This window comes from Triturus cristatus, chromosome 1_1, assembly GCF_964204655.1.
Source record: "Triturus cristatus chromosome 1_1, aTriCri1.1, whole genome shotgun sequence".
NCBI lineage: Eukaryota > Metazoa > Chordata > Amphibia > Caudata > Salamandridae > Triturus > Triturus cristatus.
Genome location: NC_140579.1, coordinates 78,437,230 through 78,452,917, shown reverse-complemented (window position 1 = coordinate 78,452,917; position 15,688 = coordinate 78,437,230). Strand labels below are relative to the sequence as shown.

The 15,688-nt window shown below is 48.3% G+C and overlaps 1 protein-coding gene across 3 annotated transcripts in view; it reads right to left on the bottom strand.

Moving 5' to 3' along the window:
- The window catches only part of LOC146869493 (epidermal growth factor-like protein 8), a 141,142-nt gene extending 126,299 nt beyond the window's left edge, over nt 1-14,843 (bottom strand). For 2 of the 3 annotated variants that reach the window (XM_085599962.1, XM_085599952.1), the window contains exon 1: nt 13,387-14,843. The gene's annotated coding sequence lies outside the window, so the exon portion shown is untranslated. The remainder of the gene's footprint in view (nt 1-13,386) is intronic. The other variant, XM_085599958.1, reaches the window with a different exon arrangement.
- Between the last annotated feature and the right edge of the window lie 845 nt (nt 14,844-15,688).

Genomic DNA, 15,688 nt, shown 5'->3' with positions numbered 1-15,688 from the left:
TGGCCGCTGCTTCCGGACTACACGGAAGTCAGTTGGACATCAACAGCCACTGAAAACAAATGTAGAAAAAGCGATAATAACCTTTAGCAAATGGCAAGCGGCAGGAGAAACTACCGACTGCTTGCCAACATAAAGAGATTACTTTAGGTTTTGCTGAGACAGCGCATGCAGGGCATGCGCTGCCAAGGCGAGACCTAAAAAGGAGTGGGAGGACTATTCAAGTGTGGCCGTATCTAAGTGACATCATGGCGTCACAACCCATGACCTAACAGGAAATGACGTCTGATTTTAAGACCTCACATAAGTTTAGCAGGTCTATCATAAGTATATTTGAGTGCATTAAAATATTTATAAAATGAGATTTTACTTTGGAGTTGTGCCAAACAATTGACACAACCCAGGTGTAAAATCTAGGCCTCAACTTATACATTTATTTTTTAAAGCCCTGACACAAAGAAATTGGCAACAAGGAGAACTGTAGCAGTAAATCTGTTACGCTTAATTGGTTGTAAAATCTGTATTTAAAAATAACTTATGGGGTTAAGGCAACTGCTGCAGAGATCTTTGTGTGCCAGCTAAATATCAGGGAATAATAGTAATGGTAGGATAACGCTAGAGGATAATGTATTTGCTGGAGAGATGTGTTTTGTCCAGTCCCAGTTTAGAATCAAAGTACCATAGAGGGTTAATAAGTCTTCTGCAGAGCACATTATGCAACATGCAAATGACTGATTTTGACTTTATGTAAATGGATTAGTGGCTCACGGTTTTTAACACAGAGATCCTTTTGTTACTTGCAGTTCATAAATTGTAATCCTACTACTTTGCTACAGCGAGCTATGAGGGACACGTCTCCCACACCTTGTAACCCTCTCTGTTTTATGTAACACGTCTTGTACATTGATTTACACACATATGGTTTATTGTCAATGTATAATGTATATGTGCGATGTCCAGCGCTCTGACGCCCTGCATTGGGATGAGTAGTGCTAAAGCGCTATAAATGAACTAAAGCCAAATAGTGGTATTTAAATTGATATTCATGTAAATAGTGGGACAGACCAACATATCTGACATTCTTACAGTCTTTGCATATCTCTTATATACAGGGACTGAAAAAAGTCAAAAGCATGCCTTTCATAAGTGCCCGCCAATTGATAAGCTGTGACCCTTTGTTTCCCCTCCATTGCATCTTGGTGTGAGCCTCCCGATAGCACCCCGCCAGGGTACCCCAACAAAAGGCCCTCGACTTGTGTCCTGACCACCGGTCAAGTACTGACTACTGGACACAGTGCTTCAGATGTGTCCCGCAGGCCACAACCAAAAAGAATCTGAGAAAAGCCGAATAAAACCATGACGACCCCTATTTTAGCTTCATGGCCGAGATGCATTGTGGGCACCATACAATCACCAGGGCGGGTTTGGGGTCCATAGACTCGTTCGTCCTCAGATTAGAGCGACCGGTGCCTGAAACCAGAGGTTGAAGTGGGGGTGGGGGTATCTGTGGGGCACGACGTGCCATATAAAAACAATTCCCCTACTTTTAGTTAAAATACAACTATCTAGGGGTGGTTACTTCCCATAGTTGCGATGCCTCGGCTGAAATGGAAGGGAGACAGCCTCTTAAACTGTGAATCCGAGGCAGGGCTATACAGCTGAACAAGAAACAAGCCTTCTTGCCAGGTCCTGCACCCAGAAACATGTGCAGGGGTTTAATCTTCAAAACCCGGCCTTGGCTTTAATTCATGGAGGTCCCTGAAGCTTCATGATGACAAAGATTCTTCTTTTCGAGAGATATTGTAAGGGTGTCCCTAGCTGAGCTCTGGCCTCCGTGCTGTTAATGGACAGTTATAACATTTGTTTGCACTAGGTACATTCTGGAATCACCAAAATCTCCATTTTGGAATCACTTTTTAAAATCTGAAACCCACATTTTATCACGCATTTTGTGCCAGCCCATCTAATACTTTGCGTACTGCATGTTTACAATAATGACTGACTTTCTTTCACAAACTGGGACCTTGCAGCACTAAAAATACACAAATCACTATTCACCACTGCACCAACAAGGATTCAATTCTGTGGCTCCCTGGTTACACACGCAGACATCTGCACTGATTGCAATAACACATTTGAGATTTAATAATGTAAAGTAGTGCGCTTCCCACTGATTCATTCAGCTTGCATTTATTTTTTATTTAAAGTGGGTTTTTTTGCATGCAGTTACCTGAAAGTGAAAGACCAACAAAATACTAACAGAATATTTTGATTTTTTAGTCACACCTTTGACCCCGCCCTCACGCTCATTGATCCCACCCCATGGTACTTAGCAACACAGTTTTAGGCCTCGCCTGCGACAGAGCATGTGCGGCATGCGCTCTCGCTTGCGAGAGTATTGTATACAACAAGGGGCTTGCACCTCACCCTATGCTTAACGTTCCTTGGCTTGACTGCTGATCTTATTTACTGTCTTCTAATTGACTTCATCTTCTTTCGGCCGGAGCATGAACCAAGTACTGATTACTTCAGCTTGAATGATGTCCTTCAGCTGATTGTGCTGTGATTGAGATATTACTTTTATTTTTTCTTCTTCCCTGTTGTCCTTGTTGAACCTCTTGAAATGTGTAGCTATGTTATACAACGCCACACACACTTCAAAGAAGCCCTTATTCTCATTTGAAATGGGTGTTTATTGTAACAACATCTGTTATTGGCTGCTTTTATTGTGACAACAGATGGTATCTGCTTCCAAATGTATTTTCAATGAGACTTGTACATGGGCGCAATTGCTTTCTTTATGTGATATAATTCTTTTGCCAAATGTCAATTTTCTTTTTCTTTTTCACACAAGGGGAGATTAAGTGATTTGCTCAGAATCACATGGGTGTTGTGCCTAGTCCTAACAAGCATTTGCAAAGCCAATAGGTCTCACCTTTGAGAATAGTGGCTCTGCCCTTGCCTTTTTTTCATGCTGTACAGCATGGGCATTGCCGCATTTGGCAATGATTTCTAAAATAATAAAGGAAGAGCGTATGATGCATCCAGTGCGAATGCACTTTAAAAAAATGCGTTACCACTGGCTGCATCTTAGCGCTTTCTTAAATTCGTTTTAGCCACATTTCATAGCACCTGCGCTGCTGTACAGCATGGCTACAAAAGATTGCCCATAGTTCTCACAGGCAAAACCTATTTGCTTTGCCAGTGCTGCTTTTTACTTGAATTCAACTGCTGCCTGAAACACTGGTTTATTACTTACTGAGACTGAGGGAGCCCAAGAACAAAAAAGGCTAATTAAACCCTCATCACTCGAAATGATGAGATACAATCTCGTGATATTTAGGGAGTCACACACAATGTATGAAATAAACAAAGAAATGACCACATGACATAGACAGGAAATTATATCAAGACAGGAAATGAGATCACGAACAGGAAGTGAGATCACGGACAGAAACAGCAACAGCAAACTGTACTTTTCTTTATCTTGCAGTAGTATGCTCCCCAAGGACAGGCAAAGCTAACTGTAAACTGGGATTGCTGCCAAATGGGCAGGAAAGGCCAGATGGGTGGGGCTGAATTATGTTTGGCTTCAGCTGGTTTTGGTCATAACAAACATCCTTATCACTTAGTACTATATCCATCTGTAGTGGTTGGTTTTTCTATTGTGCTAGTTTAGCTGGGGCACAATCTAGCTCTGATCATAGCTGGGGCCACAATGAGCTAGGTGAGGAGGGAGTAAGGGTGGTCCGAAATCATTTACAGTAGTAAGTCTGGCATGTTTGACTTTTTACTTTTACTCACTGATGTATGACCACGTTCTTTTGATTACACCCCTCTAATAAATGTATTTTGTGATAAATAGTTGGGTACAGGTGCTTTTAATCGTGTAGGGCTGAGGTGTCTGTCCGATTTCACCAGGAAGTTTTACACACAGAGACAAAAAGGTGCCCCACACTCTCTCCCTCTCTGTGTTTGGAAAGACTTCAAACATGTTGGTTATTCCACAAAATAATGTGTCTTCTCTCACTCAGTGCCCCTGCCAACCTGCATTCCACCCCCTTTTCACTGCCCCTTAGGCCTTTCTCATGCTCCCTGTCTGTTATATACATTTATTTTAACATTATGTGCCAGCCTGATTGATGGAATATCTGAAGCTCACCTCCCCCAATCTTACTGACCAAGCTGCTCCCCTGATTCCAAGTTGTGTAGGTTGAAAATATGAACATTCTTGTTTTAATCTACCCAACTTCCTTTACACCCTTCTATAAATGAGTGTGTAAGTTTCACATCGTAGCCGGCATTGCGTACTGGGGGCCCCATATGCACTGTGCCCTTTAGCCCCAGCCTGAGACACCCCTGAAGCTCTTTCAGTTCACCTCCTTCATGGTCAGTGGCAGGTGTTTGTTTCTCACTGGAACACACACAAAGCTCTTTTAAAGCTCCTCTAAAATGGCCAGACCCTCTCCTAACCTGGAGTGTGCACTTGTTGCACCCCAGTACTGTAAATCTACAGCGCTCCGCCAGTGGGCCTCCTCCCGGGACACTAGTATCCCACTGCTAGGACATACACATTGTTCTAAAATGGACCTATTGATTCCCAGCTCTCTGATAATATCCACAAAGCTCCATCAGTGCACCTCTACCTGTAGGAGAGTAGGATCTGCCTCTTATGTTGCCCCCACTTTTTTCTGATGTTTACACTGGTTTCTGGCTATAGTCTGGCTGGGACCCTGCTAATCAGGGCCCCAGCCTCTCTGTTCTCTCTAAATAACTTGGTGTGCATATTAGGTGCACTAGTGATTGGTTACTGTGGTGCCGTATGAGCCCCTAGTATATGGTACCTTAGGTACCAAATGCACAGGTACTTCACAGGCCTACCAGGGGCTGAAGCATGTATTATGCCACCCCTGGGAAGCAGACTAAATCTGACACCACAGGCCTACTGCTGCAGCCTGGGTGAGGTGGTGTTAGCACTCCTCACTGAGATTTAGGTTCACTATATCTCTCCCTGCACACACATTTAAACCTATCAGTCACCCCTAAGGCAGGCCCTATCAATCCTGAGGGCAGGGTGCTTGGTTTCCATGTGAGGGGGTGCCTCTGCCTGAGCAGGACCACTCTGCAGCTCACAGAGTCTATTCTCTGGGGCTGTTTGGTAATGCGGTCAAACCATATACTCTTAAGTGCATTATAACCTCTCGGTAAATGCTAACTTTGGGATGGCTGCATCAAAACATGTCGTGTTTGGTGTCAAATGCTCTGGAATCATACCACCACACCAGTAACTGGTGTGGGAGTATGATCCCACCCTTCTAGAGGGATAGACATGTACCTACTGTGGAAACACAGTAGAATCCTGAAGAGCCCTGGCATCACAAAATGGATGCCACCAGTCACAGACACTGGGCTGCCCTCCTGCTGATGACCGAAACTCGCAGTGGAGGTGGCCCAACAATAGGCATCCTGTCACAGGGAGGTGTGGTCACCTCCCAGACAGGGTTTAGTGTATTAGGGCTGGGTGGGTGCACTCCTAGAGTGCTTTGAAGTCCTGCACTGGGGGAGCAGTAGGCTCCTCTGTGCATACACCAGTTCAAACCAGCTCAGGGGCTACCTGCCCCTGCTCTGGCGCGAAACTGGACAAAGGGAAGTGGGTGTAGCCACCCACTCCCCTGACCCTCCCATAGGTGGGGTCATAGAGCTAGTCCCTCCCTTCCTTCTAGTATAAGTTAGGGAACCCTTGCCATTGCAAACGATATATCCCTGGACGATGCTCTGAAGAAGAATCCTGGACCTTCGACATTCCACTTCCTCTGGAAGACTGAAGAATCTCCCTTGGAGTCAAGGAGTGACTCCCCTGCTTGGCAGGCACCAAACTTTGCAATCAACGGTCGCAAACCTTCCCGCTCCCGTCGGAGTCCGAAGTCCCTGCAGCCCAGGAAGAGGATTTCCTGACTTCTCCAAGGCCATCGTGAGTCCCCAGTGACGCTGAGACAAGTAGACCCCACGAGTGACGAGGAACCATAATCCCTGGGTACTGTGCACTATTTTCGAGTGCAACCCCTTCACGACGTTCTACGAACGTGTGCTTTGGGTCACGTGTGGTCCAAACCTCCAGCAGGATTCCCTCCGAAGATCAGAGGCCTAAGCCGTCGCGAGTGGCCGTGGGCCCCTGGTGAGTGAATCCTCCCGAGGCGTCTTTGCAATCCCTTGCCGGTTGGCTTGTGGGTCCCCTGAAGACCTTTCTACAGTTCCAAAGGGCTCTCCTGGTTGCTCCAGGCCTGCCCTGACTTACCCTCGATGGATGAGTCCCTCAGACCTTGCTGGACTGCACCGCTGACTTTTTACACTTTCCACGAGACTTGCTGTTACCAAGGCTTGTTGGCTCCAATCTGGTCACCGACACCGTAGTAAGCTGCAGACTTCATGGCACACACCGAATCCAGCTCCTGGTCATCGTCGACGCCTCTTGGACCTCGTGGCTGAAGAGTCAAGACACCCGTGATCAACTGCAACCACCCGATGACTGTGGGCATCCATCTTCCTTGCCCCAGGTCAATGCCAAGTGACTTTGAACACTGTCCCCTCTGCTTTCAGGTCTTCCTTCTTCTGAATCCAGGCTTGGATTCCACCGGACACTTCTCCTGTCTTCACAAGCAGCAAGTCTTCTTTGGCTCCCATTGAAAAAGACACCGCGACCCGACTCCAAAAGACACCTATGCACCCGGCTTCCCTCGGTGAGGTAACTCCAGCACTACGGTGCTCCTGTGGGTGTTGGCTCTAGAACTACTTACCCTGTAAGTGACTTGCTTGTAGACTCTCCCGAAGTATCTTAAAACTCTAAATTTCCAATTGCGACTTGCTCCATTGAAGTCAATTGGGATCCGCGGCTGTGTTCTCACACTGCATGCGTCTCCCATGGGTACTTTACTTACCTGCTTTGGGTGGATTAGTGAGGCCCCAGCACTTCTGAAGGCCCTAGACCTTGTCCCCTTGCAAGTCGTTATCTCTAAGTCTCTTTTTTAGTATATGGTCTGGTACGCCCGTAGGGCCCCAGCCATATTTGTGCTTAACTTGTTGGGAAATGTTGATTTGTGCATATGTCCTTGACTTCTAATCTCATAAAGAGATTAGCAGAGAGTTGTTAGTAATAAATACATATATATTTTATATATATACCTGTGTGGTGTCCTTTCATTTAGTAATTCAAGAGATTATAAGGTAAAACAAGCTGCTTTACATTCCTCTAAAGGCTTAGCCTGAAGGCTGCTCTCCACAGCTACCACTAGTATAGCTTTCTTTAAAAGGTTGTCTTAAATCTACTACCATAAGAGTCGAATTGTACTGGTGCAAGGTGTCCACTTTAACTAGTGAACAGCATATACCAGGCCAACTTCTCACACTACCCTAACCTGTAGTGTGCACGGAACCCAGCGCTGGTATACCACACTTCTGTCTTCACTAGTTGTATGTATTCCAGTACTGGGGAGTCCGCACAGCTCTTACAATGCAGCTCTACACTGCCTTTACTATTTATCTATATGCCAGTGTGCAAACAGCTACCGTGCTCTCATAATGCACCTCTAACTAACTTCTAGTGTGTACTCGCACCCCAGTACTGGGAGCTCCGCAGAGCTCTCACAATACACTCCTATCTAACCTCTGTGTACGCCGACGGCACCCAGCTCCTCCTCTACCTCACCGAAGACACGGATGCCACTAGAGCGAACTTCCGACGCTCCATGACTGCCGTCGCCGACTGGATGAGAGCCAACTGCCTCAAACTCAACACCTACAAAACCAAAGTTTGGGATGACTCCTGGTGGGCCTCTGCCCTAGGACCAGCACACACCCCCACCACCCGCCCTCGGAATCATGCTCGACAGTGAGTTCTCCATGACAGGTCAACTCGGTTGCCTCCACCTGCTTCAAAACCCTCAAAATGCTCTGTAAAGTCTTCAGATGGATTCCAGCCGACATCAGAAGAACCGTCACGCAAGCTGTCATCACCAGTCGACTTGATTACAGGAACGCCCTCTATGCCAAAACCACCGCCCTCCTTCTCAAGCGCCTCCAAACTATCCAGAATGCACTAGTCAAAATCATCCTGGACCTGCCCATATGACCCCACATCACCCCCTCCTACACACACACGTCTGTAGCCTGCACTGGCTCCCTGTCAAGAAGAGATGCTACTTTAAGCTGCTCATGCACGCCTACAAAGCCCTCCACAACACCGAACCAGGATACCTGAACAACCGATTGACCTTCTACCAATCCACCAGACACCTACGGTCTGCCTCCCTGGACCTCGCCACCATCCCCCACATCTATCATACTCGAGCCAGAGGACGTTCTTTCTCCCACTTCACTGCCAAGGCCTGGACCGACCTCCCCATCAACCTCCAAACCTCTACCTCCCTCCCCGAATTCAGGAGTGGCCTCAAGAACCAGCTATTCGAGTAGCCCCACCCCTCAGGGTGAATAATGCGCTATACAAATTATTGATTGATTGATTTATTGAATGTATTGATTGTAATCGCATCCCAGTACTTGGAGCTCTGCAGAGCTCTCACAATAAACCGCTATCCCAACCTCTAATATGTACTTGTACCACAGTCAGGAGCATGCACAGAGCTCTCACAATGCACCTCTATCCTCAAATGCAGAAATTACTTGTACTCCAGTAGGAAGGGGTGCATACTGTACTGCACCTGTAATATGTCTACTTTCAGGGTTGGACACTCACAGAGAGCTAACCATGACCAGTAGTATGTACTTGAACCTCCAGCGCCGGGACCTCTGCAGAGCTCATCCAATGCCCCTCTATCCCAAACTGTAGTACCTACTTGTACCGCAGCACTAGGACCTCAATGGAACTCACACAATGGCTGTTTAGCCTGACCTGTAGTAGGTACTTGTACCCAGAGCTTAATTCGATCTGGTGGTTCCGGGTGGGGCCACTGGTACCCATTTTTGCTGACCAGCACTTCTTTTCTTCATCAGATTTTCAGCCAGAGAAATCGAGTTAAAGCACACTCGGGAGAAAGAAGAAGAAAGAGAAAGTTGGAAAAATATGACAAACGGGAGACGCATGAACCTGCACAAGGGAGATAAAGGGGCAGGGAGTAGCTAAAGCGACATAAAGTGGAATCAAGACTGCGTAGCCTTGGTATTTGGTATGCTGATCTAAAATAGCGCCAGTAGCCTGCTTTAGAGCAAAACTTTGGGCCTTGGCACTTAGGGGCACATGTATGACCATTTTTAGCTGTTACAAAAGGAGAATCGGACCGTTTGCGACAGCTAAAATGGCTTCCAGCATGTACTAACTCTATTTTACGAGCCGGTAACCTAATTGGTAAAATACGGTTTGCAAGTCGGTATTGGGGAGGGTCGTGCCAAGGGCATCCTTTCCTAATGCCAAGTCGCAGGGGCATGAATGCATGTTTGCGACCCCTTCCCCTTTGTGAATGTGGGTGGCAAAAATTTTTAAGAACACTGCCTCTTAAAAAAATTTAAAAGTAGCTTTTAATTTTTCTTTTTTAAATGCATTCCGTTTTCCTTTAAGGAAATCCGACTGCATTCACAAAAATATTTAAAAAGCAATCACAGACATAGTGGTCTGCTGACCCCAGCAAGCCACCATCCCTGTGAGTACAGGCCATTCCCAATGGGTCATAAATTGTGCACTGCCTCATGAATATTGATGAGGCAGGTCACTTGCGACCTCATTGGGAATCACTAAGTGTGTCGGAGAGACATTAGTACATTTAATTTTGCGAGTCCACAAAAAATAGCACTTAGAGAGTCACAAAATGAAATGGTCATACATGTCGCCCTTAATCTTTTACAACTCAAGCACTGCTTGTAACCCAGCAGTGGGAGCTGGACAGATCTCATATAATGCTCCTCTATCCTGACCTTTAGTATGTACCTGTATCCCAGTAACTCTTACGATGCACCTGTGCCAGGACCTGCAGTTTACACTCGTGTCCAGTACCTTTCTGCTGGCTCTCTCTGCAGTGTGCACCTGTATGCCAGTACTGGGACTGCCTCTCCCAATGCACCTCTGCTATTGGGTTCAGGCTCCACTTGTATCCCAGTACTGGGGCAGCCGTGTAGGACACACAGTGCACCTTCAGATTGCAAGGCACTATGCACCTATTTCTGGGCACTGTAAACTGAATGCTTTAGAACGCACCTCCAGTTGGCTGCAGGACATACTGGTTCCTCAGTGGTGAGGCCTTCTCAGAGCTCTCACAATGCACCTCTGTCCTGATTCTCAAACTGGTCTGTGTCACAGCACAGAGACACTTTTAACACTGAAGCGTCCCGTGGCCCTGGGGAAATACAGCTGGTGTTTGCATCAAGCACTGTTTGAAGTGGTTTGAAAGAGACCCTCAAACCCATCCGGTCTAGCGAGTCATCCGTCCCCTTCAAGGCACCCACCCCTCCTGGACCAGCCATCCATTCATCTCACCAAACCCACCCACTACATCCTTCCAGCCATTCATTTCACCAAACCATCTACATCCGTCATTCATCTACCAATCCACCTATCCATCCATTCACCTCACTGAGACCAACTCACCAACCCCACTCCAGCCACCCACCCGCACTCACACACATGAATCCACCCATCGGTCCATGATAATCCTATACATAAATCGATCCATCAGAGCAAACCTACTCCCCTCCATTCACCCATCCATTCACCCATCCATCCATCTCCATTCGTTCATCTATCTATTCACCCAGCTCACATTTATTCGAGTAAACAAACTCCCTACAGCCACCTCCCCAAGCCCACACAACACTCGTGCAACACACCCATCCACTCATTCACCCATCCATCAATCACAAATGCCCTCATCCATTGCTCACCCACCCAAACCTAAGAAGACATCCAATCCCTCCCTGTTAACCCGATCCATCCATTAACTCATCCATCGATCCTTCTCACTGAGCCACCTCCATTCATTCTGCCCACCCATCTCATCAAACCCAACCAATCATCCACCACCCTTTACCGTCCACCTTTTAGGGCAAACCTCCTCCCACCAACTAACCTGTTAATGAGAGACAGCAAACCATCTCGATCAGAGCCTTTGATTGTACAAAGGCACATGCCCAAACCCACCACCCGTGATGAACCACCCATCTCCACCTAACTGAACCCACCCACATCATACACCCAAACATCTATGTGCTAGACCATATCCATGCATCCACCTCCCTCCATCTACCCTATCCACCCATGAGCCACCCATCTATATCACTGCTCCCTATATCTATTATGCATCCATCTCACTGAACCCACCCCGTGCAGCTCCACATCACCGAACCCACCCACACCATCCACCCAACCATCTATGTGCTAACCAGATCCATGCATCCACCTCCCCACGTCTACTCTATCCACCCATGAACCACCCATCTATATCACCACACCCTATATCTATCATACATCGATCTCACTGAACCCACCCCATGCAGCTCCACATCACCAAACCCACCCACACCATCCACCGAACCAATATGTGCTAGACCAAATCCAAGCATCCACCTCACCAAATCCACCCTAATCCACCCATGAACCACCTATCTATACCACCACTCCCTACATCCCTCTCACCAAACCTTTCCCATCCATCCATGTAATTAATCCACGTCTTTCCAGCCACCCATTCATTCATTTCCCAAACCGACTCCACCCATTCCTCTATCTATTCAAAAATTCATCACACCGAACCAACTCCATCCATCTATCTATCCACACATGCTTCTCACAAAACACACCCCATTGTTCCATCCGTACATTCATCCATCCATCCACCCATCCACACATGCTTCTCACAAAACACACCCCATTGTTCCATCCGTACATTCATCCATCCATCCACCCATCCACACATGCTTCTCACAAAAAACACCCCATTGTTCCATCCGTACATTCATCCATCCATCCACCCATCCACACATGCTTCTCACAAAACACACCCCATTGTTCCATCCGTACATTCATCCATCCATCCACACATGCATCTCACAAAACACACCCCATTGTTCCATCCGTACATTCATCCATCCATCCACACATGCATCTCACAAAACACACCCCATTGTTCCATCCGTACATTTATCCATCCATCCACACATGCATCTCACAAAACACACCCCATCGTTCCATCCGTCCATTCTTCCATCCATCCATCCACCCACCCACCCATCCACACATGCTTCTCACAAAACACACCCCATCGTTCCATCCATTCATCCATCCATCCATTCACCCATCAATCCATCCATCCACACATGCTTCTCACAAAACACACCCCATCGTTCCATCCATCCATTCATCCATCCATCCATTCACCCATCAATCCATCCATCCACACATGCTTCTCACAAAACACACCCCATCGTTCCATCCATTCATCCATCCATCCACACGATTCTCACAAAACACACCACATTGTTCCATCTATTCGTCCATCCATTCTACCAAATCAAAGCTCTACATCATCCATAGATCCATCTTGCCAATACCACAACATCCACTCATACATACCTCAATTCATCCATCCATCTCACTCAATCTACTCCTGATTTCAATCTGCGCATTCATCTCACCAAATTCATTCCACCAACCCATTCACCCATTCATCCATGCATCATTCATCCATTCACCACATCTTCCTTACCAAACTCACTCCATCTTATCCATCCGTCCGTTCGTCCATCCATCTACCCGTCTATCTATCCACCCGACCATTCATCCATCCATTGGACTAAACCAACGCCCTAGAATGATGTATCTCACTACAATCCCATTCATCCATGCATCAATAGATCAATTTCACAGAATCCAGTCATTCCAATTCATTCCATCCATCATTTCATCCACCCACCCACCTAGTGTCATCTTAAGGATTTTGGGGGACTCAGGCAAGACTTATTTTTCGGGCCCCCTGTAAAGAACAAATTTGAATTTCATTATCAATTTCCTGCTAATATAAAACTGCATGATGCCAAACAATACTCATTTATATGTTACATTTTACCAGGATCAAAAAAACAATTCATATTTCTTCCCCAGGACCCCAAAAATCCTTATATGACACTGGGGAGAGCGACAATAGTCAAATATAAAAAGGTGGGGGCCCAGGGCCCATGGGCTCACTTTGCCCATGCCTTAAAACGCCTCTGCCCCTACCCACCCATTACCGGCCCGCAGACTCTCTCAGCCCTTCTTTTTCATCATTGTCACCCACGCGGGTTCTCCAGCTTTGCTTTCAAGCGGGTGATTGCTCCCACCTCCGGCGCGTGAACGTGCAGTTCCGCGAATCCCTCGCATCAGGCTGTCAGCGTTACCTGTGGGGGTCTTACCTGTCCTCGACGTGGTTGCGGGGCCTGCGTACTTGCTTTAGGCACTGTGCGCTGACTGCAGGACCGGTCAACTGGCCAATGTTTGATGGACCGTTTGCTGGCCTGGTCCGGCGGCTGCCGGTCCGGCAAGATGGCTGCAGGTCTAGTGAGCTAGTTACAGGTATCCGGCTAGGTGCAGGTCTGGGGAGCTGGCTACAGGTATCCGGCTACGTGCAGGTCTGGTGAGCTCGTTACAGGTATCCGGGTGGGTTCAGGACTAGAGAGCTAGTTACAGGTATCGGGGTGGGTGCAGGTCTAGAGAGCTGGTTGCAGATATCCAACTGGGTGCAGGAATGGTGACTGGTTACAGGTATCTAGCTGGGTGAAGGTCTGGTGAGCTGGTTACCGGTATCCGGCTGAGTGCAGGTCAGGTGAGCTGGTTACAGTTATGCTGCTGGGTGCAAGCCTGGTGAGCTGGTTACACTTACAGGTATCCTCCTGAAGGTCTGGTGAGCTGGTCACAGAGATCTAGATGGGTGCAGGTCTGGTTACTGGTGAGCTGGTTACAGGTATCCGGCTGGGTGCAGGTCTGTTTAAAGGTGAGCTGGGCACAGGTATCCAGCGGACTGCAGCTCTGACTGCAGGACTGGGGAGCTGGTAAAAATATCCAATTTCTGCAAGTCTAGGGAGGCGACTGCAGGCCTGGTGAGCTGGGTACAGGAATTACGTTTTCTGCGGGTACGATGAGCCGGTTAAAGTGCCCAGCTGGATAAAGATCAGGTTACAGGTACCCAGCTGCAGGTGTGGTGAGCTGGTTCCAGGTATCCGGCTGGGTGTAGGTCTGGTGAGCCTGGTTACAGATATTCAGCTGGGTGCAGGACTGGTGAGCTGGTAACAGGTGTCCGGCTGGGTGCAGGTCTGGTGAGCCTGGTTACAGATATTCAGCTGGGTGCAGGACTGGTGAGCTGGTAACAGGTATCCGGCTGGGTGCTGGTCTGGTGAGCCTGGTTACAGATATTCAGCTGGGTGCAGGACTGGTGAGCTGGTAACAGGTGTCCGGCTGGGTGCTGGTCTGGTGAGCTGGTAACAGGTGTCCGGCTGGGTGCTGGTCTGGTGAGCCTGGTTACAGATATTCAGCTGGGTGCAGGACTGGTGAGCTGGTAACAGGTGTCCGGCTGGGTGCAGGTCTGGTGAGCCTGGTTACAGATATTCAGCTGGGTGCAGGACTGGTGAGCTGGGTACAGGTATCCGGCTGGGTGCAGGTCTGGTGAGCTGGGTACAGGTGTCCAGCCGGGTCTGGTTGCCAGACGCTGGAGCTGTTTGCAGCCTGGTAAGCTGGCAGCAGTTCTGGTGGCCGGCTGGCCCTCTCTCTGTGCGTTCTCTGCGAATTACCCCTGATGGTCAGCCCTCCTTCCGTGCCCCCTGTGAGCCCCCATGCCCGTGGCCTCTCTGAGTCTCCCCACCCTGTCCGTGCCCAGTCTGTGCTTCATCTATTCGCTCTGCCCTGTCTGACCCCCCTGCTGCACTTGGCCCGCCTCCCTCCCCGCCGGCTCACTTCTCCCGGGGAGGAGGGAGGATGAGGAAGGGCTGCTGATGCCGGAGTTGATTTTTTTCCTGTTTTTTTTTTTAGATTGTTCTAAATCCTGTGGTGACAAAAATTAAACTGAGGTCAATGGGAGCGCGTGAGGGGGGCAGGGGGTTAGAAGAAGGGGCGAGAGGGCGCTCTGGGGAGAGGGGCCAGACACGTGGGTCTGCAGCGCTGTGCACGTGTCGCGCTGCTTCCAGGCCCTATCTCTGCCTATGTTGTATCCGTCAGTTCTCTCTTACCTCATTCATTTATTCATTCATTCCGTCCATCGTTCGTTCATTCATTTCGCATGAATACCTTTGTGATCCTGCTCAGTTAGCTGTGCCTGTTCTCATTTCTCCTGTCTCTGGTGGCTCCGTCTGCTCTCTCTGTTCTCCTGTCTGTGATGGCTCCGTCTGCTCTCTCTGTGCTTCTATCTGTGGTGGCTCTGTCTGCTCTCTCTGTGCTCCTGTCTGTGGTGGCTCCGTCTGCTCTCTCTGTTCTGCTGTCTGTGGTGGCTCTGTCTGCTCTCTTTGTGCTCCTGTCTGTGGTGGCTCTGTCTGCTCTCTCTGTGCTCCTGTCTGTGGTGGCTCTGTCTGCTCTCTTTGTGCTCCTATCTGTGGTAGCTCCGTCTGCTCTCTCTGTACTCCTGTCTGTGGTGGCTCCGTCTGCTCTCTTTGTGCTCCTATCTGTGGTAGCTCCGTCTGCTCTCTCTGTACTCCTGTCTGTGGTGGCTCCGTCTGCTCTCTTTGTACT